We start from the raw sequence: 13,308 nt of genomic DNA on the forward strand, positions 1-13,308 counted from the left end.
CCACTTGTTATTTTGAGCTTGTACCAGAAGACAGTGTAACCTTTTTTAGTTCTCTCCAGTCAAAACAAAACTTTAGACTTTTTTCTTTTTTAAATTTAACAGGGAACAGCAATCAATTGAACAGGGAACTGCAACCAGTAGTCACACAACAAAATAAAATCACACAAACAAAATAAAGTTACTCTCCTCTTTTCTTGGTGTCTGAAAAGGGCAGGGAAAACCATCAGACTCCAGTCACCCATCGAATGGACTCTTCACCCTCCTGCCCTCTGGGAAGCGCTACAGGAGCCTATGGACTAAGACTACCAGGTCCCGAAACAGTTTCTTCCCCACAGCTGTCAGACTCCTAAACTCTGCCTGCTGACATAACACCCCAAACCAGCAGCACCCTACATAAACGCTGTAGAAACAAGAAAGCCCTGCAAATCGATGCAGAGCGTCGCGGGATATGCCTGACTGGTCATATATATTACCTCTCATGACACTGACCTCTGACCCTATGAGCTTGTGTATGTGATGAGTTTATTTACCTTTGATAGGGAGTTATGACCTCTGATTTTGTCAAAATCCTTCAACCCGTTCAGGAGATATTGCACACAAAAGCCAAATTTTCATATATACGGCCTCACACAACCTTGACCTTTGACCCTATGAGGTTTTGTACCTCATGAGTTTATTTACCTTAGATAGGGAGTTCTCACCTGCGATTTGGTCAAAGTATTTCAACCTGTTCAGAAGATATTGCACACAAAAACCAATTTTTCATATATACGGCCTCACACGACCTTTACCTTTGACCCTATGAGGTTGTGACCTGATCAGTTTATCTACCTTTGATAGGGAGCTATCACCTCTGATTTGGTCAAAATCATTCAACCCGTTCAGGCAATTTTTGATATATATATATATGACCTCACACGACCTTGACCTTTGACCCTATGACCTTGTGTTCCTAATCAGTTCATGTACCCTTCATAGTAATAAAATACACAGGCGAGGGTCCGACTCTCTGGAGGACGCCATGTTGGATTCTATGTTTATTTAGCTGTATTTATGGTTTTGCTGGTGGTTTTTGACTCCTTTGAAAACTGTGCAACAACACTGTTCTTCTTCCTTTTCTTGTGTGTTATTTGACGGATGGCACTCAACATAAAAAGATGCATTTCTCAAACAATTAATGTATTGGAGCGTGAACCAGAGTCATTAATCTCATATCCTAATTTGAGAGTTACAGCTAGAGTCCAGAGGGTTTTGTTGGCTTTATGAGCATTAGTTAGTAAGGTCCTCACTTGAACAAAAAATACAGCTTGTTTGCAGTGACTTTGGTATTTACTACCCCCTATTGCCAGAAATCTACACACTTTCCCTTTAAGCGCGTTGTCTCTTTAAGACTGGTCCTGGGTGACATTGGAGTTTACAGCGAGGCCGTAGAAATTCTCTGTCTGGATATTTATTGTGGAGATTAATGGACTAAAATGGGTTGCTGCACCGTGACTGTCTTCTCCTTTTTTTGGAGAGTAAAAACTATATTTTGGTTTTTAAATGCTGCCGCTGCACCGTGTTAAGAAATCATATTACTGGTTGGTTCGAAATGGGTTGAAATGTTCACATTTCTTCTTTGCTTTACATGCTGATCACTAAAGCGTGCTTTAATTAATATTGCGTTTTCGTAAAACGTAAGAGCAAACAAGGGGGATTTTAATTGACAAAAATAATAAAATCAGCACATTTCCAAGCCAACTGCGGTTAACATTGGCACGTCGGCTTGAAAAATATCTCCTTTTTGCCGTAAATAACACACATTTCATAGCTGTTGTGGGTTATGTATGTGTTCATCAGTGCTTGAGAACTGTAACTTTGGGGAGCGGGTCGTAATTGTGGGCTTTTAATGCGGTGCTGTCTGTGGCGAGGTGTTGGTAGGGTCTGATCGGAGCTGCAGCCAGAGCGTTTCTCCCGACCAGCGGCTGCTGGGAGCTGGTCCACGGTGAAGCAGCCCACGCAGCCGAACGAGGGCTTCCCGGCTAAGAGCTGACCGCAGCGGCCCCGACGGCCGCGGGCCAGGTGACCCGAGAAATAACATGGGGAGTCCTGCTGCTGCCTGCTGTTGTTTGTTTTCCGTAGTAAATACCTGAATATGCAGAGACTCAACAGGTCATTCAGTTGTATGGTATCATTCAGATGATCAAATGAAATGTTGCAACATTAATATCAGTTTACCTGATCTTGATCAATAATCACATTGATGAATTGGTGCATGAATAACTACAGACCCTGCTTCCTGCAGCAGCTTTTTCTGCTCTAGATTTATGATCTGCTATTTGTATATTTCAACGAATAAGACGGAAATGGCATTAATTATTTAGATTTATTTGTGGATTTTTTTGTCGATGTTAACCCTGTTGTGTCTCAGTTCATGAAGCTGTTTTCAATGTTTCCCGCGATGCGAGCAGCTGATTGTGCAGCAGATGGCCGCGGACATGATCAATTTCGAAGTGCTAGTTCTGGATCAAGAGAAATTTGCCTGCTGTGCTGTGCCGATGATTTTATTTTGCGAGGATGGATTGAGGAAGGGGGACACACATGCTTAAATATCGACTGTCGGCAATAATCAGATTCATACTCATAAAATACTTGTTTACATGTTTTGTGTGTGTGTGTGTGTGTAACTCTGCCCACTAATCCGTTACGTATTTTGTTTCTTGTTGACATAAATACAAAAATTATGCAAAAGAAAAGAAGTGAAATAATGTACAAAACTGAAGTATATGAACCAGGATCAAACTGGCGACCTTCACCATTGCAGGCGAACACGTTAGTCACTAGACCACCAGCACTAGGTGCTAAATCCCTTCACAAATTCATACCTTCAAAACACTATGAGTGCTGGCAGGCTTTACAGCAACGTATGTAAAATAGAGCCTTTTTTATTATTATAAACTTGTCGCTTCCGTACAAATGTGAAACAATATATCTGACGGAGATTTCTGCGGAGTTTCTGCACTTTCCTGTCAACAGAAACAAACATGCTGTCTGCCGCTGCCTTCCGCCTCCAGGCTTTTTCAGACTAATAACTGAAAACTAAAGACTGCACACGTTAACTGAACAAAGATTACAGCAATACACCACAACTTTCTCGCTACAAATGTCGTCAAAACATATTTATATGCTCAAACGATCTTAGTTTATCAAATTTTCTCTTAGAACAGCCTGAACAGAGTCCGCCATACTTTCTCTGTTTCTCAGTCCTAAATGGACCAATCACATTGCTGTTCTGCATTTCTTCATTTGCATGTAAAGGCCGGATTTGCTCACTAGCTAACTAGTGAGCAGTACAGCGGTCGAACTAGTTAACATGTTACACAGAATGCCAGCCAAGTGTGTATTTATTCAAATTCCACAAATTTACTAGTTTTAGGGGCATTTTTCTGCAGCTAGTTAACTAGTGACAGTGTTTTGTGTTCACTACTTAACATGTAAGGCTCAGTTTGCCCTCTATAAGCTACTGAGAGAAAATTATAATGCAGATATGCTCACTAGTTAACTAGTGAGTGCTTCCTGTCCCATTACTAGTGAACTAGAAAGGCCAAATATGTCAACTAGTTAACTAGTGAAGGTAAATTTGTCACTAGTAAGAACACATTTTTACATAACAAGTAAACTAGATTGCTCCAAAAACAGCAACTAGTGTGCGTCTTGTGTGCACTAGTTAACTAGTGAGCATATCTGCACCTCACTAGTTAACTAGTGAGCATATCTGCACCTCACTAGTTAACTAGTGAGCAAATCCGCACCTCACTAGTTAACTAGTGAGCAAATCCGCACCTCACTAGTTAACTAGTGAGCAACCCGCACTTCACTAGTAAACCAGTGAGCAAATCCGCGCCACACTAGTTAACTAGTAAGCAAATCCGCACTTCACTAGTTAACTAGTGAGCATATAAGCGCCTCACTAGTTAACTAGTGATCAAATCCGCACCCTACTAGTTAACTAGTTGGCGTTTTGGGGCCCACTAGTTAACTAGTGAGCATATCTGCACTTTACAAGTTAACTAGTGATGCTTTTTTGCACCTCACTAGTTAACTAGTGAGCAAATCCACACCTCACTAGTTAACTAGTGAGCATATCTGCGCCTCACTAGTTAACTAGTAAGCAAATCCGCACGTCACTAGTTAACTAGTGAGCATATCTGCGCCTCACTAGTTAACTAGTGAGCAAATCTGCACCCTACTAGTTAACTAGTTGACGTTTTGGGGCCTACTAGTTAACTAGTGAGCATATCTGCACTTTACAAGTTAACTAGTGATGCTTTTTTGCACCTTACTAGTTAACTAGTGGGCGCTTAAGGGTGCACTAGTTAACTAGTGAGCAAATCTGCACCTCACTAGTTAACTAGTGAGCATATCCGCACCTTACTAGTTAACTTGTTGGCGTTTTGGGGCCCACTAGTGAACTAGTGACACTTATTTTGCACCTCACTAGTTAACTAGTGGACATTTGTACCCTCTCTAGTTAACTAGTGAGCAGTTCCGCCTTCACAAGTTTACATGTAAGTGTCACACTGAAGCCACTACTAGTTCACTAGCTGAGGTTCCTCTGGCCAGCATGTTAACTTGTGTGCCGCATGCAAATGTTTGGGGTGGGATTTTACGAAATTCCGCACTGTGATTGGTTGTCATATTTTATTTTGACACAGGGAGCCAATAGAGAGTCTTGATTTGAGAAATTCTCCGCCTCCTAATTAGAATTCTGCGCAACTAGCTAGCTAGTGTGAATGTAGACTTGAACTAGTTTACTAGTATACATTTATGTCCTCACTAGTTAACTAGTTTGGACAATGGATGCATCAACTAGGTAACTAGTGAGCCTGCTGCCATCAACTAGCTAGCTAGTGAGCCATTAATGGTTCACTAGTTAACTAGTGGCACTGACCTACTCCAACTAGTTAACTAGTTAGGAGTTAAGCCTTCACTAGTTAACTAGTGTGCACATTTTGGCCATCAATAGTTAACTAGTGAGACACAAAAAACCTTCAACTAGCTGACTGGTATGCACTTTGGCCTTTACTAGTTAACTAGTGAGCCATTTATGTGTCAACTAGTTAACTAGTGAAGCCAAAATGTGTTCACTAGTTAACAAGTGCACATTTATGTCTACCACAAGTTAACTAGTGTGCACATTTTGGCCATCAATAGTTAACTAGTGAGACACAAAAAACCTTCAACTAGCTGACTGGTATACACTTTGGCCTTTACTAGTTAACTAGTGAGCCATTTATGTGTCAACTAGTTAACTAGTGAAGCCAAAATGTGTTCACTAGTTAACTAGTGCACATTTATGTCTACCACAAGTTAACTAGTGTGCACATTTTGGCCATCACTAGTTAACTAGTGAGACATAAAAACCTTCAACTAGCTGACTGGTATGCATTTTGGTCTTTACTAGTTAACTAGTGAGCCATTTATGTGTCAACTAGTTAACTAGTGAAGCCAAAATATGTTCACTAGTTAACTAGGGCGCATTTGTGTCTACCACAAGTTAACTAGTGTGCACATTTTGACCCTCACTAGTTAACTAGTGAGACAAATACCTTCAAGTAGCTGACTGGTATGCATTTCTGCTTTTACTAGTTAACTAGTGAGCAGTTTTTGTGTCAACTAGTTAACTACTGAAGCCTAAATGTGTTCACTAGTTAACTAGTGCACATTTCTGCTGTCACTAGTTAACTAGTGGGCACATTTTCACCCTCGATATTTAACTAGTTGACACAAACATGTCTAACTAGTTAACTAGTGGACAGAAATGGCTTACATGTTCATGACAATTCTGGCTGATATCCTGATATCAGAATAAATGCTCATTTGTCTTGCCATATATGTATGCGTGTGTGTATGTATGCGTGTGTGTGTGTTTGTGCGTGTGTGTGCGTGTGTGTGCGTGTGTGTATGTGTGTGTGTGTCGAGTCTGACGCAGTGTTGGAAAGTTGTGTGGTTGTGCCATACAGGTGTAAAGGTACAGAAGCAGGTAAAAAGGAAGGGAAAATACAGATATAGGTTAAAAAAGAAGAAAGAACTAAAAACTAAATTTCCCATTCTTTTAAGGAAAAAAAACAGTGTTTGGAAGAAATTTGTGTTTCTACTAAGGATGTCGTTTACCTTTACTAATACAGGTTCATCCCCTTCAAATCCTCCTCCTTCTCCTTCATAAAATTATAATTCCCAAAATGTTTATTAAAAAAATTAAGACTTTTTAAAGCTTTTTTAAGACAAGGAGACTAAAATGTTCTAGTCTAATTGGCTAAAATTGAATGCGTTATCTGTTACCATGGCAACACAAGGAACTACATATCACTTTAACCAAGTCTCATAGGAATGAATATTAAAAAGCTGAATATTGAGCCAATATCAGACTCCTGTTTTTGATCGTGTTGAACTATCTGTACTTAAAACTAGAAACACGTTCAATTTGATTGACCGTCAGAAGGTGGGAAAGTGCCCCGCTCCCTCCCAGCTCCCTGGTTGGTTGAGAGAGGTCAATCATCTTCTGGCTAAATGGAGTTACACACCCACGCATGTGAGACATCAAATCGATCAGCTTGGCCTAAGGAATCCATCCATCTACATATAAATCCATGCATGCTTCTATCTATCCATCCATCCATCCAATAAACCATCTCACATCCATCCAACAATCCATCTGTTATTTCATTCATCCAACCATTCATCCATCCCATATCAAATCTAAACATATGCTAATCTATCAGTTTCAGATATCAGCAAATATTTCTAAATTCACACTTCATCCAATTGTAAAAATGTACCCGTTAAACTATTCTCATTCAAATGCCAGCTGTTCAACGTTTCAAATTTTGAGTTTTTAATAAATGTTCAAAGATTAAAGTTTTCTGCTGTTTAGCATTTTTATCCATTCTTCACCTATATTCTGAGCTTTATTACACTTGTTGGTGATTTTTGCTTCTAAATCTTTAAATTCATTCAGCTCATTTTGACAGTTTAGCTTAGTTTCAGCTTCACTTCAGCTATTCAGCAGCTTCAGCAATCCGTTTCTGAATTCGGCTTATGCTACTCATTTCACAGTTCAACTAAATATAAAAATTAAACTGTTAAACTAGTCCTACTCTAACAACAAGTGTTTAGAGTAGAGACATTTTTGCTGTCCAGATTTTTAAATAATGTTCAGATTTCAGTTTTCTGCTGTTTAGGATTGTTTTCTCCGTTCTTCACTTTTTGTGCTTTATTTACATTTTGGTGCTTTTTGCTTCTAAATCTTTCAAAACATTCAGCTCATTTTAACAGTTTTTCTTAGCTTCAGCTTCAGCAATTAGTTTCTGAATTCAGCATATGATGCTAATTCCACAGTTCAGCTAAATGTAAAAATTAAACTGTTAAACTAGTCCTACTCTAACAACAAGTGTTTAGAGTAGAGACATTTTTGCTGTCCAGATTTTTAAATAATGTTCAGATTTCAGTTTTCTGCTGTTTAGGATTGTTTTGTCCGGTCTTCACTTTTTGTGCTTTATTTACATTTTGGTGCTTTTTGCTTCTAAATCTTTCAAAACATTCAGCTCATTTTAACAGTTTTGCTTAGCTTCAGCTTCAGCAATTAGTTTCTGAATTCAGCATATGATGCTAATTCCACAGTTCAGCTAAATGTAGAAATTAAACTGTTAAACTAGTCCTACTGAATTAACAGGTGTTTAGACATTTTAGCTGTCCAATTCTTTTAAACAGTGTTCACAGATTTGAGTCTTCTGCTATTTAGGATTAGTTTTCTTGATTCTTCACTTACTTTTTGTGCTTTTTTTGCTTCTTGGTGCTTTTTGCTTTCACATCTTTCACTACATTCAGCTCATTTGACAGTTTAGCTTAGTTTCAGCTTACTTCAGCTATTCAACAACTTCAGCAATCAGTTACCAAATTTAGCATAAACTGCTAATTTCACAGTTCAGCTAAATGTAAAGATTTAACTGTTAAACTTGGCTAACTGAAATAACAGGTGTTTAGACATTTAAGCTGTCCAGATTTTTATACAATGTTCACAGATGTAAGTTTTTTTTTGCTATTTAGAATTATTTTTTCTCTATTCTTCACTTACTTTTTGTGCTTTTTTTGCAAGTTTTGCTTAATTTCAGCTTCAGTTCAGCTGTTCAGCAGCTTCAGCTTACAGTTTCAGCTATCCAGCATTCAAACAGCATTTGTGCAATAAATGCAATTTTTCTAGTTTAAGTTAATTTTTAAGAAACCACATTACTGATTTAATGTTTTTAATTGCATTTTAGGTGGAAAAAAACACAGAACACAATTTTCATCTCCCATGTTGATAAATTAAAATATTGTTTATTGTAAGTTTTATCAACTATGATTTATAATCTGACTTTGTTCTTCTATTCCTCTCTATTCTCATCCAGAACCAGTACCTTTAAGGAGCATCTGTAATTTCATTATGCCCACAGTGTTCTCTGTTGTTAAATGACAATAAAGCCTTGTAATTCTAATTCCCTTTGTCTGTAGGACTGCAAGTATCCAGGGTCAGGAGAGGGAGTCAGCGGAAAGCCCACTGCTGAAAGCTGGCCCTGGTTTGTCCCCATGGACGAGGTGTTGGGACAGAGGCCTTCCACTATGCCTCCTGTCCTTATTGCTTCCATTCCCGAGGACACTCCAGGGCCAAGTGCAGCAGTGGGTGAGACAGAGGACAGGGAGAGTGGTGGAAGGAAGCCGGACTCCTCATCAGGGAGAAAAAGGAGAAGGGCTGATGAGCTCCTTGGCCTGATCAGGGAGGACATGAGACAACAGAGGGAAGCGGAGGAGAGGAGAGAAAGAAGGATGGACAGATGGAAAGGATGGCAGAGAAATGGGTTTTTTTTCTTTTAGTTTCTTCTGGTTCAGGTTCTATATATGTGTTTGAATGTTTTTGTTATTTGTTTAAATGTAATAAAATTTCTATTAATTGATAACTCTTTTTTGATCATTAACAGTTTTATTATTCAGTTTTTAACAAGTAACAACATAGTAAATAAATTGTAAGGGAACACTGTAAGGAATAAAAGTAAAGATAAAAGTAAAATATATACAGTAAACTTGGAAAGCAGGGAGTCTTTGGTGGTGTTGCTAAATCTACTAAACATGGATCGAGGTGGATGGAGTGCAGGAACCGAGATCTGTGGCTGAACGTTTCTGGTTGATAAGTGGAACATCAGACAGAGTGGTCTGCAGAGGGTGCTTCTGGATACCTCATCTCACTGACCACTGCATCGTCCATCAAAAGGGTTTCTCTGGGCTGGCTCAATCGACGGCTGTCACATCACTAACATTCAGATATATGCAAAAAAGGAGATCATGAGTATAATACTTGTAACTCTAGCAGATAACAGGACTAAATTATTTTTAAACTTTAAATACAAAGGCCGGTGACGTTTATTGAGCCGTCGCAGCTCCTCAAAAACCACAAATAAGATGAAATATTGCTGTGGATCCATTTTCAACGTCGCCACTAGCTTGTTAGCTTGTTAGCCTGTTTGCCGCCGTCACGGTAGCTAGGCAACTTGACCTGGGGGCGGGAATAAAAACTAGGCGAGTACTGTCCGAATTCAGAGCCGCTGATTTCGGGGGGAGGCGACAAGATGGCGGAGTGAGCAGTTCGTTTATAGCAGGATCCAAAGGGAAAAAAGTATTTTTGCAAGTCCAAAAGCTGTTAAAAAGGTAAAAAACCAAGCCATAACGTATTGGAGGAGACTTTCATCCGTTTTTTGAAAAACTGAGGAACTTTTTTGACGAGCTAATTATGGTGAGAGAGAGTTAAAGATGGAACAACGTAGCGAAGCTAGCATCGTCGATCATGATTATGGCATGGCTGTGATGGATGATATGAGTGAAAACGAACCCCAAAATACAGAGCAAGCTGATGATAATCTTGAGGACAGTGAAACTGATATGAACAGTCCACAACCCAAAAAGCTGAGGAAGAGAAGTTTGAAGGCAAGAGAGGAGAGTACAAATAGTCTTGTGCAAATGATGGAGATTCTGATAAAAAAAATTGACGGGCTGGACGGGAAGTTGGAGAACACTGAAGGGAGAATGAACAATGTTCAAGAAGCTCTAAAAAAGTTGGATGCTCTAGAAAGCAAACTACAAAACATTGAAAAAAGCACAGAAGTCACGAAGAAAGAAACGAGTGTAAACAAAGAAAACATCACTAAACTACAAAAACAAGTTGAGTTTCTGGGTGTCGAAAATAAAGCTCTGAAAGAGAAGGTACTGGAAGCTGAGAGGTACAAGAGGAGATGGAACCTCAGGCTTTTTGGGTTAGCTGAAAAAGAGGAAGAGAAAATCAGAGAGGAAGTTATCGGCATACTCACAAGAGTGGTCCCCGTGTCTGTCGACGAGCTCCGCAGGAATGTGGACACCGTTCACCGTTTGGGAAAAAAAGATGCAAGGAATACCAGGCCAAGACCCATTATCATTCAGTTTGTGTCACGTACGATGAAGGAAGAAGTGTGGAAGATGTCGAAAGAGGCCAGAGTATGCAAGGAGAAGAAGATCATCTTTAAAATGGACTTCTCCAAAGAGGATCGGGAGGCGAGGGAGAAGCTGTGGCCCCAGGTGGAGGAAGCCAGACGACGTGGAAAGAAGGCCTTCTTGAAGGAAGGAAACGCCATCATCGATGGGAGGAAGGTCTATATATGTTAGAAATATGATGCATTTCAATATTCAGGAAAGGACCAATACACTTTTTTTCTAATATACTGTTCCTGTGTTAAGATGGGCTGCTATTTTGAGAATGAGATCTCACTAGACCAAACAGCCCAATGTTTTTTATCTTCTGATTGTTAAAGGTGGAGGTTTTGAATGAGATATAATATAGTTGGACAATATTGCTCATTCCCTCTGCTTGGATAAATCCAGAGCGGATAAACTAGGTAACATTCTAGCCATTTGTTTTGTTTGGTATGTCAGTTATGAGGGTTGAAAAACACCATAAAGCGCAAGGCACTTTTTTTTATTTTGTAAAGAGCTTAAGGCCAACTTAATTTTGTTACAGGAAACACATTCAGGCATAGAGGAGGAAACATTTTGGAGACAACAGTGGGGGGATAATATTTTATATAGCCATGGTACCAGCTATTTGGCAGGGGTTATGATACTATTTAACAAATTTACAGGGAAAGTTATTAATCATAGAGGAGACAAAGACGGCCACTGGTTAATAGCAGCTATAGAAATATATGATCAGAAATGTATTATACTTTCTATTTATGGATATAATAACAAAACTAAAAACAGAGAGATGTTAGAAAACTTGGGAAGAATGATAACAGATTGGCAGAATGTTCATATGACAGATAAAGTGGTTTTGGGATGAGATTTTAATATCGCACCAAACTCTTGGTTAGATAGGTTACCACCTAGAGGTCAGCAACCTGAAAACAATGATATCTTACAAAATTTCTGTTCTATCACTAATACTTTTGACTATTGGAGATTAAATAATCCTACAAAATCAGAATACACATGGATCAGTGCTTCTAATGGAAACCAACAGTCAAGAATAGATTATTGGCTAATCTCATACTCTATAGGTAACAATGTAAAGAAATGTGAGATTATTACTTCGCCGCTTACTGATCACTGTTTAATAAGCTTAACTTTAATAATAATAAAACAAACATGTTCTTCAGACAGTTTATGGAAACTAAATAATAGCCTTTTATTAAATGAAGGGTTTTGCAAACAGATAAAAGCCCTTTGTCAAAAGGTAAAAAGCATGGATATGTCAAATAAAGGAAAATGGGAATGGTTTAAATTTGAAACAAAGAGGATAGCAATTGAAATGGGGAAAATTATGACATAAGAGAGAAAATTAAAGCAGAAAGAACTGCTAAAAAGAATCAGCCTACTCTGTGATAAAATTAATAACACGGAGGATGAACTAACAGAGCTAAACTTGCTCCAAAAACAGCTTGACGAAATTTATATAGAAAAAGCGAATGGAGCCTTTGTAAGATCCAGGGCTAAGTGGATTGAAGAAGGCGAAAAGAACTCAACATATTTTTATGGTTTAGAAAAGTCTAGACAATCAAAAAAGAAAATATGCAAGGCCTGCTCGCTGTCCCTCGGTCTAGGTGTCGTACCCGTGGGGACCGGGCTTTCTCAGTCCTAGCACCGTTACTCTGGAACCAGTTGCCACCCTCAGTTAGGCTGTCCCCTTCTCTGCCAGTCTTTAAGAATCACCTAAAAACACACCTCCTCCGCTTGGCGTTTCCAGAACATGTTTGATTATGGCCCTCTATTATGTTGAATCCATTCCACAGTTTTCATTGGTACACTCAATCCATCCACTCAATCCAATTGTGTTTCACACATTTGTATTTTACCGGCATGTTTAATCTATCTTGTAATTAGGCCCGAGCAGTGAAGCTGCGAAGGCCTATTGTATCTGCTCCGTTTCTTCTTATTATTAGGCCCGAGCAGCGAAAGCGCTGCGAAGGCCTCTTGTTTTTGCTCTGTTTATTATTTTTAGGCCCGAGCAGCGAAAGCGCTGCGAAGGCCTCTTGTTTTTGCTCTGATTATTATTATTTTTTGTTATTCCGTGCCCCCTTTGAACAGCTTTTTGGGGACCTTAACATACCCCAAAACTCACAATATTTTGCACACTTGTCAGGCCTGGTGAAAAATTTGATATTTTAAAGGTCCCAAAAAAATCGCAAAGAAAATGGCTGAACAGCGCCCCCTACAAAGTGAAAAAAAACCCTCTCCATAAAGCTTAGTTTATCGTACAGTTATGAAATTTGGTACACTTGTAGTACTCAACAGTCCGCACAGAAAAGTCTCTTGCAACCATGGTCAATATCAAACAGGAAGTCGGCCATTTTGGGTTGAAATGGCGATTTTTTGCCGTTTTTGCCGTTTTTAGGGTCCGTTTCTGATTGGATTGCTCGATCATTTTTCGCACGATCGTCTCAAAAATTGTGTAAAATTGCTCAGAAGGGATGGGCGAACAAAATGAGATAAGGATTCTGAGTTTTCGTATATGTTGAAGGGGCGGAGCCAGGCCTCGAAGTTTGACTACTCGCCAAAAATATTTAAATTGCTATAACTTCATAACTGAATGGAATAGAGTTACCAAACTTTCTGTGGTCATTCGTCATCCACCCACAAAGTAAATTGAAAGGTCGGATGATGACATCACACAAGCCCCGCCCCCTCAGGACCAAAAAGATCAAGTTTTACTGTGAAAGGTCCCAAATTGCCCCATTTCACTTAATCACCACAAATTTGTAGCTGGTAACTCAA

Source organism: Nothobranchius furzeri, chromosome 3 (genome assembly GCF_043380555.1).
Source record: "Nothobranchius furzeri strain GRZ-AD chromosome 3, NfurGRZ-RIMD1, whole genome shotgun sequence".
NCBI lineage: Eukaryota > Metazoa > Chordata > Actinopteri > Cyprinodontiformes > Nothobranchiidae > Nothobranchius > Nothobranchius furzeri.